General features: G+C 40.5%; 1 protein-coding gene across 1 annotated transcript in view; it reads right to left on the bottom strand.

The window, feature by feature from the left end:
• The window catches only part of WASF2 (WAS protein family member 2), a 71,015-nt gene extending 58,086 nt beyond the window's left edge, over nucleotides 1-12,929 (bottom strand). The window contains exon 1 of the mRNA XM_027519204.1: nucleotides 12,728-12,929. The gene's annotated coding sequence lies outside the window, so the exon portion shown is untranslated. The remainder of the gene's footprint in view (nucleotides 1-12,727) is intronic.
• Nucleotides 12,930-14,299: the final 1,370 nt, after the last annotated feature.

The raw sequence follows: 14,299 nt of genomic DNA, 5'->3' as shown, positions 1-14,299 counted from the left end.
GGGTTGGGAAAATCCCCTGGAGGAGGAAATGGCAAACCTCTCCAGTTATTCTTGCCTGAAAAATCCCATGGACAGAGGAGCCTGGCAGACTATTGTCCAAAGGAATACAAAGAGCCGGACACAACTGAGCATGCACACTGGCTAGAAGATTCAAAATAATTTATAGTGATAATGTATCAGTTGTTGCCTGTGGCTGGGAGTGTGAAGGTGAGCAACAGAGCAGAAGGGAGTGATTACAAAGAGGCAGGAGGAAAGATTTATGGGTGATGAAGATGTTCATTATCTTAATTATGGTAGTGTCTTTAATGGTATATACATATGTCAAAAATTACCAAATTTTACATTTCAATATGTGGTTTATGCCAATAACATCTCAAAAAAGCTGTTATAAAAATGAAAAAAAAAAAAGGTCTGTTAATTCAAGTATTTAAACTGCTGCTGTCTATATAGGCTAGATAGTAATTTAAAACAAAAGTTACATGATTAATAGTTACTATGTGAGGTGATGTATGTGTTAATTGGCTTGATTGTGGTTAATCATTTCACAATGTATACACATACACCAAATTTTCATGTTGTATACCTTAATATAAGATTTTTGTTTGTCAAAATATCTTGATAAAGCTTAAAAAATAAAAATAAATAAAAGTTACATTAACTGTTGAAAAAAATAACATTAGGGGAAGAGACAGAGTATTAGAGGAAAAAATTAGCCATGAATTAGTAACTCTAGTCAGGAAATAGATACACAGGGGTTCATTATACCATTTTTTACTTTTATATATGCTTGAAATTTTGCATTAACAACTTTTTAAAGGGAATACCCTGGCAGTCCAGTGGTTTCACTGGACTTTCACTGCCAGCCACAGGTTCAATCCCTACCTGGGGAACTAAGATCTCGCTCGCAAGCCACACAGTGGGGCCAAAAAGAAAGAAAAACAACAGTTTTTAAAAAAAACTGTTCAAGCATCTGAATTAAAAAAATAAAATCTCATCAAGACTTCCCATTTTACTTAAAAATAAAACTTAGCAAGCCTACTAAGCTTTGAAATACCTTTGCCCTTCGTTCCTTCTCCTTCTACCTCGGAACTGTCTTTTCCTCACCTCTTCATTTGGTTCATTCATTTTCACTCTTCAGTTTTGGTTTGTCACCGTCTCACAGAAGCCTTTTCTGACCATCTCTGTGCTGTGCTTAGACACTCAGTCATGTCTGACTCTTTGTGACCCCAGGGACCATAGATTACCGGGCTCCTCTGTCCATGGGGATTCTCCACACAAGAATACTGGAGTGGGTTGCCGTGCTTTCCTCCAGGGATTCTTCACAATCCAGGGATCGAACCCAGGTCTCCCACATTGCAGGCAGATTCTTTACCAACTGAGCCACCAGGGAAGCCCAACCATCTCTAAGTTCCTCCATTATTTCTGTTATAACACCTTATTTTATTCTCTTACTAACATATCACAATCTTTCAATATTTTATGAGTTTGTTTTTGTTGTTCAGTCACTAAGTTGTGTCCAATTCTTTGCGACCCCACGGACTACAGCACACCAGGCTTCCCTGTCCTTCACTATCTCCCAGAGTTTGCTCAAACTCCTGTCCATTGAGTCCATGGCATCATCCAACCATCGCATCCACTGTCACTCACTTCTCCTGCCTTCAATCTTTCCCAGCATCAGGGTCTTTTCCAGTAAGTCAGTTCTTCGCACCAGGTGGCCACTGTACTGGAGTTTCAGCTTCAGCATCAGTCCTTCCAGTGAATGTTCAGGGCTGATCTCCTTTAGGGTTGCCTGGTTGGATCTCCCTGCCGTCCGAGGGACTCTCAAGTCTCCTCCACACCACAGTTCAAAGCACTGATTCTTCCTCACTCGGTCGCCTTTATGGTCCACCTCTGACATCTGCACACGACCACTGGGAAAACCAGAGCTTTGACTAGACAACCTTTGTTGGCAAAGTGATGTCTCTGCTTTTTAATATGCTGTCTATGTTTGTCATAACTTTTCTTATAAGGAGTAAGCGTCTTTTAATTCATGGCTTCAGTCACTGTCCTCAGTGATTTTGGAGCCCAAGAAAATAAAATCTGTCACTATTTCCACTTTTTCCCCATCTATTTGCCATGAAGTGATGGGACCTGAGCCATCATCTACTTTTTTGAATGGTGAGTTTCAAGTCAGCGTTTTCACTCTCCTCTTTCACCCTCAACAGAACACTCTTTAGTTCCTCTTCACTCTCTGCCATTAGAGTGATATCATCTGCATATCTGAAGTTGCTGATATTTCTCCAGGCTATCTTGATTTATTTGTCTATGTGATTAATTTAATCTTGATTTATGTGTTTACTTATTGCCTACCCGAGCCTCCTTAAACTGCATGAGAGCAGAGACCTTGCCTCTTACAATCACTGAGCTGTGTTCTTCATGCCTGGCACATAACAGATATTCAATAATTTTTTGTTGAATGTTAAACTAGTAACCCAATACTGGGTATTATTGTCGAACATTTAATACATTAAGGTCCTACAGAGAACCTATTGTTTGCAAAGCTTCAGGTAACACATATGCATGTCTGAAGTGAAAGGATACGTGATGTAACATGAATAGAATGAAAATTTTTTTAAATTCCTCCAAAGGCTAGTGAAAACAGTAAATAAATACTATTTAAGACTTATTTTTTTTCTCTGGAGAATTCATTTAGAAACAGAAATAAAGAGTGTTCTGATATAGTATTTACCTTCTTCTCAAGGCAGACCTATAAACAAGGGGATCCCCCAGTGATTAATGCTGAAACCTATCAGAAATAACATTTTTAGAAATTATCTAGAAAAAAAACTGTCTAGTGAATCTTCTCAGCTTGCATACGACTCTAAAGTAGTAGCTAGAGTTACGATGATACAAAGTCGTGTGTTAAGAAAGGTGGAAAATAGCATCCATGTAGACAAAAATAAGGTCATGCCTGGATTTATGCTGAATACAGCTACAAAAAGGCAACAAAATGCTGGTCATTATTACCAAAGCTTTGGAAACAGGGAACACATCATCCTGCCCTTGTACCAAGCAAAGTGTATCTGTATTAGAATAGAATGTGCAGTTGTGGTCACCATAACACAAAAAGGTAAAATAGAGAAGGCCTAAAAAGATACCCAAAAAGGCCAAAGGACAGAGGAGCTTATGTAAGTATATATATATATTTTTAATATAGATATATAAAGGACACATTAGTATGAAACGAAGAGGGTGTGAAATGGTAGACTACATCAAATCTTAAAAGTTACAATCCAGTTAGAAGCGTAAATAAACAAACAAAAATAAAGTATATATTTTTTTAATTTTAAGCCCAGGTTTTAGAATAAGACAGACAGAAGTTTTATGTCAAAAAAGGGAAGGGAAGGGGGAAAGGGAAGAAGGGGAAAAAAATGAAGGCAGGAAGGAATTGAGCTTTAATCCCAGTAGGCTTAGCTGTGTGACAGTGGGCATGATACTTTGAGCCTCGATTTTCTCATCTTTAAATATCTAATTTGAAGGGCTGCCATGAGGATGGAGATATGCACACTACCTAGTATACAGTCTACATTTACTACTTTTATTAGGACTAATAAAAAGTAATAGTTTACTACCCAATCCAATACATAAAGTAATAAAACTCATTACTCAGATGATGAGTACAGAATGTAAGGGAAAAAACAATCAAAGATAGTCTAGAAAAATTCATAGGCAGCTTTTCCATAAGAACCTTCTTCCTAAGAAAAATTACAAACTTTAGAACAGAGCCTTAAACTTTGAGGCTGACACTTTCACCCCTTTACCATTAGCAGCAGAATTCTGGACGAGATGATATATCCAACCAAATACGCCATTCATTGTCTTAATTTAACTAGACAGGTCCCTCTCTTACAGATGAGAAAACTGAACCTAAGCGAGTCAATGCCCAAGGCTACACACAAAGCTAATACATGGAGGAGCCTACATTTGAAACCAGATGGGCTGACTCTGGAATCTATACTCATAACCACAACTAACTGCCTCCTACTCTGCAAGAAATGTTGGATGCTGGGTATGCAAGAATGAGATGAGTGATTAAGGAGTATACAGTAAGTATTCAAAAAGGCTGCTTGATGAGTCCAGCCCAGCCAAGGTCACCACCAGTTAGATACTCAGATTTAGGGTGACCACAAGCACAAACACTGAAATAATAACTGATTAATGAGGATGTAACAAACCTAATAAAAGAAGGGAAGCCTAAAAATCCCTAAACTGTGGTCTCAGATATGGTAAACAAACTGCAGAAAAAGAGGAAAATATATCAAAATGCTAACTAGTGGGATTATGTGAAAGTGAAAGTCGCTCAGTGTGTCCAACTCCTGTTGACCCTGTGGACTATACAGTCCATGAGCGGGTAGCCTTTCCCTTCTCCATGGGATCTTCCCAACCCAGGGATGGAACCTAGGTCTCCCACATTGCACGCAGATTCTTTACCATATGAGCCACAGGGAAGCCCAAGAATAACCCAGGAATCAAACTGGGATCTCCTGCACTGCAGGAGGATTCTTTACCAACTGAGCTATCAGGGAAGCCCAATGGGATTACGGGTAACTCATTCTCTGTTTCATATTTTTTTAATTTGGCTTTAAAAACAAAAAAGAGCTCATATTATTTTCATAACTGGAAAAATGAAGAAATAAAAATAAATCTGAGGAAACTTTCACTCTTTACTCACTTCTAATTCTATAATTTGTTGCAATGAGCATGTATTACTTTTGTAATTCCAAAGACATTTTAAAAACAAATAAATCTAATATATTAGAAAAATGAAGTAAATTACATGCAAATACCAAAGCCAAAAAAATGGATATAAGAATTAGCAAATAAGGAGTTACAGTTTGTTGGAAAGAACTCTATACATACACCACAAGACTTAAGATTCACACTGAAAAAATGAAAAAAAAAAAAAAAAGATTCACACTGATATACACACTAACACGGACATCAAAAACTATTTTGAACAGTAGAATTCAGACACAAGAGTACATACTGCATGAGCCAAGAACAGGAAAAATTAATATGCAAGGATAGAAATCACAACAGTGGCTGCCTATAAGACAGCAAGGAACTGAGGAGGGTTATGGAGACATTCTATCTCTTGACTGGGTGTTAGCCATCCACGTATTTACATGTGTCAAAACTCATCTATCAATAATTACATACTTGTATTTCTATGTATTCCACTATATGTAAATTTTACCTTTAAAGAAATCTCATTTTTAAAAAAAAGACAGGGTTCAATCTCAAAAGACAGGGTTCAATCTCAAATCTGTTATTTATTAGTTGAATGACTTTAAGGAAGTTACTTAACCTCTCTGAGGCTGCTTATCTGTATGTATGCTCAGTCACATCTGACTCTCTGCTACCCCAAGGGCTGTAGCCCACCAGGCTCGTTTGTCCATGGGATTTTCCTGTCAAGAATACTGGAACGGATTGCCATTTCCTCCTCCAGGGGATCTTTCTGACCCAGGAATCGAACCCCCGTCTCCTGTGTCTCCTGAATTGGCAGGCGGATTCTTTACCACTGAGCCATGGGGAAGCCCATTTATGGGTATAAAATGTAGCTAACATAATTTATCTCAATGCTGGGAACTGACTGTAACATGTATCAAAGTCAGAGACTGTGCTTTGCAAACTATCACCCTATGAATGTTCAAAGAACTTTAAAGGTAAAATGGGGGCAAAGTGGATCTTATATTTCTCATAATACCACAAATGGCTTTGTTATCAGGAACACTATTCTTTAAAGACTATCAGTATTCTACAAAGGGAAATTTACTTATAGTTCTCCATTGTGAAGGGAAAGGAACATCATGGACATGATCTAAGACCTCCTTCTACACAGTTAAAAACAATTACTCAAGATACGACTTGAGAGAAAGCTTGCTAGACTGAGTACTTGCCAGAACAATGGCATAATCACAGGAGGAAAAGGTCTCAATTCTAAATATGTGAGAGTAAAAGAGTTGCTCACTACTTTACTATGTCAATTACAAAGTTTAAATGTCTCCGTAAGTCATAACATAAGTGTGTGTAAATGTGTATCTGTGCACATACATACACATATTTACTCAAATTGGAACAGAGTTAAACCACTGCTTCTTCCAAAAAGGGCTTCTACATTCTAAAAATAAGAAACTTAATTCTGTTCAACTAGAATTCAGAATTCATCTTATAACTGAGAGTATGTCTCAGGCTTTCCCATATTTACCCAAAAAGAAAAGCAGCTTGAAAAATAATATCATAGGCAAAGTCTAATAGCCTCTCCCATCAATCTCAAACTGTTTGTCTTTATTAGTGTATAGAAATCATGAAGACAACCAAATTTTTCTGCGGTAATTCTATATCTGAATGTTATTTCTTCTGTAAGCATTCAACAATTCTTGTTTCTATTCTTCTCTTTTCTAATTCAATTCTGTTTGGTTTCTAAGTTAAGAAGTGTGTTTCATTTGCATAAATGGTAACTATTCTGAGATACCATTCATAACTATACATTTGAATTCTCTAGAGTACTATTCATAACTTTAAATGGAACAGGGGAAAAAAAACCCTCATTCACTTCACTTTAATGGTGACTAAGACATGAATGGTTATGCTATCCTGTAGAGGGCTGGCCAAAGGACTCAAGTCCCCAGTGCTACTGCTAACTTGTCATCATTTTATGAGCGTCCAAAGGAACCAAGAGGATCACTGCCTTGACCAATCCACCTACCACAAAAAAATACTGAGCTCAGAAAAACATGCTCATTAGCTAAACATGTTTAGAGTTATGAAGTATCTATGTAGAAACATTAAAAGAGGTATCTTAGCCAAGAAGCTCAAAAATTAGCTGAGAAGAATCCTGACAAGTCCTGGCAAGTTCTCTATAAGACCAATGCTGGTTATTCTCTAAGTGTTAAAACAGCTTTTCTGAGAAAAGCTGAGTCTTTTATTCAAAGTAGTAATATTCTAGTAGTTCTTTACCTAATCAGTGGCAGAAACTGAATTCACAAAATCTGCATAAATAATTCAACTGTACTGCTCTAATAAATTTAAACCAAATAAAATAAAATTTGAGCAGAATAAAAATGATGGTGCTATTTTAAGTTTGTCACCTCCTGATTTCCCTCATTTTTCTTTCTTATCCAAAAGTCAGAGACAAGAGACTATATAACCAGAAAAGAGGAATGGAAGGACAGTGCATATGTGAGGACACCTACATTCATTTCCGCTGTATGACCCTATCCTTGACAGAGTTTTCAACAGAGGGCAATTTTCCCCCCAAAAGACATTTGACAATATCTGGAAACACTTCTGGTTGGCACAGCTGAGAAGGGACAGAGGTGTAGTTACCATTAATAGGTAGTGGGTAAAGACCAGGGATACCGCTAAAGATACTACAATTCCCACAACAGTCTACCACTATACAGCATATTATTCAACCCAAAATGTCAATAGCACTAAGGATGAGAAACCTGAACCCAAGGCTCAATAAAGACCTACCTCTCAATAAATGTTTGTTGGAATGAACTGAAAAGGAAAGACCATAAATTGGAAAAAGAGAAGCCTACAAGAATGAAACAGAAGACAGAGGCCTAAATTAAACATTACTAGCATCTATCACGGAGAAGGCAATGGCACCCCACTCCAGTACTCTTGCCTGGAAAATCCCATAGATGGGGTTGCTGAGGGTCCGACGCAACTGAGCGACTTCACTTCACTTTTCACTTTCACGCGTTGGAGAAGGAAATGGTAACCCACTCCAGTGTTCTTGCCTGGAGAATCCCAGGGACAGGGGAGCCTTGTGGGCTGCCGTCTATGGGGTCGCACAGAGTCGGACACGACTGAAGCGACTTAGCAGCAGCAGCAGCAGCAGCATCTATCAAGCCTTTATTGAGACTTCCTGGAGGTCCAGTGGTTAAGACGCTTCACTTCCACCACAGGTGATGTGGATTAGATCCCTGGCGGGGGAACCAAGATCCGACATTACACGTCGCATGGCAAAAAAAAAAGGCTTTATTGTGTGTTTCACAATCGGTCATACAGAAATGAACAACAGAGCCCAGCCCATAAGAAGCTCATCGCCAGGTAAAGCAAAGAGTTTTATAATTTGTCTGTTATCTGATTTGACAATATCCGATAAATGCTTTAATGAAGGAGAAGACAAACAAGGGAGTCACTCAACTTTTCCTAGGAATGATTCACATCTTAGAAGACATCTTAGCTCAGTTCTGAAGGATGAGTAGGAAGCATCTTACTTCACAGCTTACAATGTCTCTTTCTAGACAAAAAGCCATTCAAAAAAAACTGTGGAATACCAATTATGTTCCACGCATTCTGTTATGTTTTGGAGACACAAATTACAACTTTCCACTTTTTCCCTTGGCATTGCCGGTACCCAGCAGCCCACCTCCACAACCCAAATCCCAACAATTCTTTCATTTAGCAATTGTCACCAACCTATCACAGTAGTCAGTAAGGCCACTATCTACAGATTTAGTAGAACTTCCAGTTGCCTGTCGACAAGACTGTATCTAATCTTGCCTAGATCACAAAATCAGGATGACGATGCTGGCAGAGTAACCTGCAATGAACTGACTATGCGTCCAGATCTGCCAACTGTTGGATGTGTGCTGGTATCTTGGAAAGCTATTTAACTTTATGAAAAAATCCTCTTCCACCCTACCCAATTCATGCCAGAACCAACATGGAGTTGCTCAGTCGTGTCCGACTCTTTGTGACTCCATGGACTGCAGCCTACCAGGCTCTTCCGTCCATGGGATTTTCCAGGCAATAGCACTGGAGTGGGCTGCCATTTCCTTCTCCAGGGGATCTTCCCGACTCAGGTATCGAACCCAGGTCTCCCACATTGTAGAAAGACACTTTACTGTCTGAGCCACCAGGGAAGTCCAATATCAAATTAATCAACATGTATTTACTGAACACCTTCCAGGTGCTTACCTCAATGGTTGTCAACCCTGGTTGTTTACTGACATCAGAATTCTCAGATATAATTTCCTTTTTGATGGTAAATTCTGATGCAACAAAAGTGTGATGCCTTGGCCTTTAGGCTTTACAGAATATACAAGAAGTGTAATACACAGTGCTTGTCTTGAAGAGCTTAACCACAGTCATAACAGAGTAAATTGTAATAGTATGTTTGTTCACTAATTTGTAACCCTTTTGCAATATTATCAATCCTTACCAAACAGAAGAAACTGAGGTAGTCTGGATAAGAACTACTTCTATTCCCTAGTCCAATCAAACACCAACTACACCTAATACACAGTTACACTGATACACTGTTCCACACCCTTTCTATCTCCCAGACAGTCAAAGTGCCAGTCTCAGAAACTATGAAGACACTCCAATTAGGAGAATGAATTGAGGCCCTCAAATCAGGTGGCAGTTTGTCCTGAAGCCCAGAATCTCTCAAATTCATGCTGTCGAAGGCCTTCTTTTAAATAGGAAAAATAATTATTTAACCTCTAACAATACCAGTCTACCTCACTCCTAGTTGAATTGTTCAAGAATAGTAAAGAGCAGACTGAATTTTTGTAAATGCGCTCCTAGAGGTCCTTGGCCGTTTAAAGAAATCACCCAAATTCATAAGGCTGGTAAACTTCAGTTTTTCACATGGTAAATAATTGAAATTTTTAAAAAAGTAAAAATATAAATCAAAACTATCTAAATCCAATATATTTTAGTAAACTCCTTGATGTACAAATTGAAGAAGCTTGAAAAGTTAAAAACGTAAAAATTTTGATCTAAATCTCATCCAGCAGCAATAACCTCATACTAAAGACCACCTTCAAACTTTAAATTCTGCAAACATGATTCTACAGATCCTCACCTGATTAGTCTTTCTCTGAATTATATGGGAAAAGATACAATTCTCTTAATTGCTACATAAAAATTGATCACAAGACCTATAAATTACTTTTTAAAAAAAGAGGGCAGGAAAAAAAAATAGAGGGCAGGGATGTCATTCAAACATCTAAGATAGAGACCAATAATGGTATTAAAAGGTAAAATTTTGTACTTGAGGAAAAATGCATATTGATGTATATTAAAATAAGAATATCATATGAAAGAAAAAAGTGTCTTCTATGTAATACTGTTTTTAGGACCTATGACTTTAAAATTTGCTTGGTTGACAATATTTGTCCTTGTAATTGTTCATCATATAAATTATATCCATAAAATTCCACAATTCCTTATTTCCAAAATCCAAAAGGCTATAAAAAACAAGTTTTCATTATTCATTTGGTGGCAAATCCTAACATGAAACGACTATAAATGAAATGACATGAGGCTATTCATAACATTTATTTATCCCAGTTGGTGTGAACATTCTGACATTTTACTGCAGAAATAGAATTGTGTTCGATTACAAGGCGCTGCCCCACACCTCTCAGGGATGTTACATAACTTACAATATATGTACATTTCTTTTCCAAAATTCTAAATTCAGAAGCACAACTAGTCCCAAGAACCTCCCCCCGCCCACAGTACTGCAGACTGATAAACTATATATAATTAAGACTAAATCTTTTACAGAAAATATAACTGATATTAAGAGTAAATGCAAATCTTTACATGCAATAGATAATAAATTTAATGTCTTAACTATTCACACCTATGCAATCCTGCAAAATAAAGCATTATAAAGACTTAACAAATGTCAAAAAACACACCATTTTTTGTTTTTCAATTGATGGGGACATTTGCATCATCCAATATCTAGATCAAGTCCTCTCAGGCTGAAATCCACTAATTTAAATGACAGTTTTAAAAAAAGAATCCCAAAGATGACAATTGGTAATTATGTTGAGAAAAACAATTATTCACTGACAAATAACATATTCAGTTCTGACTTTTTAAAAATTATCTCAGAAGGTTTAAGATTTAAAATTCTTTCATTCTAGAACATAATCTCTGAACGTAGAACATATTACAAGTGACTTTTTCTGTGAAAGCAGAGCCTTGGACAGGGGACAACAACAGGAACAGTCCTTAAAAACATTTCAATGGGAAGAAGAGTTTCACAGTTCTTTCCTTGCTTCCTCCTTCAGTTGCAGCTTTTCTGGTTTTAGAATTTCAAACAAAGAAATACATATTGGCTCCAATGCTAAGAAACGCCCTCCTTCTCAGCAACTTCCTCTTCCAATTTTCTTCCCTACGGTTGACATATGAGAACAATGCACACTGCCGACCTACCATTTTGATTAACCAAAAGCTCTGAGACTTGGAAAAATTAAGGGTTGCAATTTATTTGTAGTACCCACTCTAGGTCCACAATCTTCACTAATCTAGAAGTCAAATAACAGGAAGCAAAAAGAAAGGAGTATTTCACTTAATCAAGAAGCGGGCTATTGAAACTTTCACCCCAAGAATCCAAAGAAATTTGCACTAACAAATGGGAAATTCCTTCCATCCCAAGAAAGCTTGGCCTTCTTAGGGAAGAGAAAAAGTTACTAGGCTGGCACCATTCCAAACCAAGAGTCAAGTCTATGCACCAATAGTTAGTGAACTTCTACTGGCCATGCAATCAGGATTCAAACTGAGTTCTCTTGAGATCCTGACACACTTCCGAGTGACTTTTACAATTCGCTAACGGTCCTTTCCAACTCACAAAACTGAACAAAGGGGATGCACTTATGATTAACCAACCAGAGATTAAGACCCAGCCTGTCTCCTTGTCAGAAGTCAATTCAAGTGTCTGGGACCCAACCCCTCCCCCATCCATGACAAAGCAAACTTCCTTTAAGTAGACAGTCAATTGCCCCTAGACCAGTGATTCTCAAAGGAAACACCCTAATGTTGGTAAGCTCTGAACCTTACTGTGTGACCTTGGGCAAGTTACTTAAGTCCTCTGAAACTTAGTTTACCTATAAATTCTCAAGTGTGGCTGTAAAAATTAAACAAGAACCTGTTTGACATACAGTAGGAGCACCATAAATGTTCCTTCTAAACCACCCAAAAGAAAAGCGAGTTCTTTGGGGCCTAAATTTCAATCACAGCCCCAAGAGGCTCCAAGGATCCCTTCCTCTTCTCCGATTCTATGAAGAACTGTACAAAACTTCCCCATCTCAGAGACTCTAGGGTCCTGGAAGACCAAGACAACCAGACCCCATCCCATTATAGTCTGGGGTCCATCCAGAGTCTTCCTCGATGGGCCCCTTTAGCCAACTTTCCTTATTACTTTGCAGACCATCCTGGACACACACCTACACTCACGTACACACACATTCCTCTCCGCCACTCTGCAACTGAGGCCGGAAGTCTCAAAGAGCGCTTTAATGCCTTCATGGCCGAGAAATGGAAACTGAGGCTCCGCCGAGAGAAGATCTCTGACAACGTCTGCCCGCAAAGCCTTCGTTTTACAACTGGGTAAAACGAGGCCCAGAAAGGGAAGTGACTTGCCCAAGGTCACACAGCGAGTTGAAAGCACAGATAAATCAGGTTGGGGTACTTTCGCAGCCTCGCGGGCCCTTCCAAGCCTCCGAGGGGATCTCCGGGATACCTCCTCTCTGGGGAGGGGAGTGTACTGTGAGACATCACCCCGCGCTGACCGCTCACCGGCTCTCAGTCGGTATGTGGCTGGAGGCGCGGCACCCACTCCTCCGGAACCCTGAGCGGCTCGGGAGAGGCGACCCGACCGGGCCCGGCGCCTCACGGCTGGGCCCGCCCGCGGGGACTTGTTGCTCACCTGGTCTCGCGCGGTCTCCCTTAGCGTCAGAAGGGCTGGCCAGCCGCCCTTCTCCGCACAGGGTCTGCTCTCTCCGGCCACCTCTCGGGTTGCCACACAGCCGGACCCCCCGCCCCCCCCCCGCCTCAGCGCGATACGCCCCCAGCCGCGCTCGCCCGGCCCGCGTCCGCCATTACGCGATTCCCCGCCCTGGGACGCAGCCACACCCCGCCAACAGCCCTGATTGGCTCTCTGCCCCACCCGCCTGGGACTTCCGGGCTTTCCATTGGCCTGAGTGCAATGTCAGTTAAAAGCTACGCAAACGACGTACTCAAGGGTACTGTCCCGGGAGCTCCACCCGAGCTACTTCCGCAATCGGAGTAAACAGCAAGGGGCAAACCAAGTGAAGTGGGGGTGGCTTTGAAACTAAACCAACTCTTATATTCAAAGTAGGAAAATCCCACCTAAAAACTCGTACAAAGTGTATCGAGAGGCGAATTCTTCTTGTTAGAGTTCAAATAACCAGGATCTTTGGTAGAATGAATGGGCCAAACCTATAAAGTTTCTGTGGACACCCCTAAAGTTACTGATAGTTTTGTTCCTTCCCGGCCGGTCTTAGGCCGGCCGAAAGTAGGGTGGGGAGAGTGAGTCACAGGCTCTCGCCTGCCGCCGAGGGTCCTTCTGGGGTGAGGCCCGGGGTCCTGGGATTGGGTGCTGGGTGTGAAAGGCCAGGGTCAGGTGAGTTGGACCCTGGTTCAGCCGCCACCGCACTCTGCGACCTCAGGCAACTCTCTAAACTTACCTGGGTCTCAGTCTGTCCTGCAAAGTAGGAGCAGTCACGTCTGCCTCTTGTCCTGTAGTGTTTGTTAAGGATTCATGCTTGAGTGGGTATATGCGCGTCTTGCTCATCATAAAAGGTTGCAGGCCGGATTCACATTGTACCTCAGTTAGTTCTCTAGAGCAACTCTTAAAGGCAGATACTGTCCTTATTTTGCAAAAGATAAAACTAAAAACGCCATGACTTAACGCCTGGCCATGAGTCGCCCAGGGAATTTGAAATGACCCTGGGACTCAAACCTGTATATTTTGGCTTCCATTTCTGTATTTCTCCCTTCCAGGTCTGGTGTCCCCTGAGAAAGACCTCTCCCCCAACTTGTTAGCATTCCAGGGAGATTCTTGAGGGTGCCCTCAGCCAATCCCTCATGTCTCTGGTCACCATAGACTTAGGTGACCACTCCCCAGCTCCGAGGTTCCTGGGAAAAATAAGCCACTCCCAAGCTCCGAGGTTCCTGGGAAAAATAAGCCAAGGGATGTACCCGAACTGTTTCTGGGGGCCTAGGAATCAGGAGGTGGGTAAAAGATGACAGGTGGGTCAAAAACCCAGGTAGAATCCTGAGTAAGGACACAGAAGCTCCAAGAGGGGCAGTCTCCATTCCAGGACTTAGGTCCAGGTCTCTCTGCTCTCCGAACAGGGCTCTTTTCACCGCAGGATTGTTTTTCTCGGAACGACTGCCTTGGCTATAATTCCTAGTCCTTTTCCCTCTCTGGAAAGGAAGGAAGCCAAAAAGGGAGTGTGAGGGGGGAGCAGCCTAA

The sequence above is a fragment of the Bos indicus x Bos taurus genome, chromosome 2 (genome assembly GCF_003369695.1).
Source record: "Bos indicus x Bos taurus breed Angus x Brahman F1 hybrid chromosome 2, Bos_hybrid_MaternalHap_v2.0, whole genome shotgun sequence".
In the NCBI taxonomy this organism is placed as follows: Eukaryota; Metazoa; Chordata; class Mammalia; order Artiodactyla; family Bovidae; genus Bos; species Bos indicus x Bos taurus.
The sequence above is the reverse complement of the archived record's forward strand: the minus strand, read 5'-3'. Positions and strand labels throughout refer to the sequence as shown.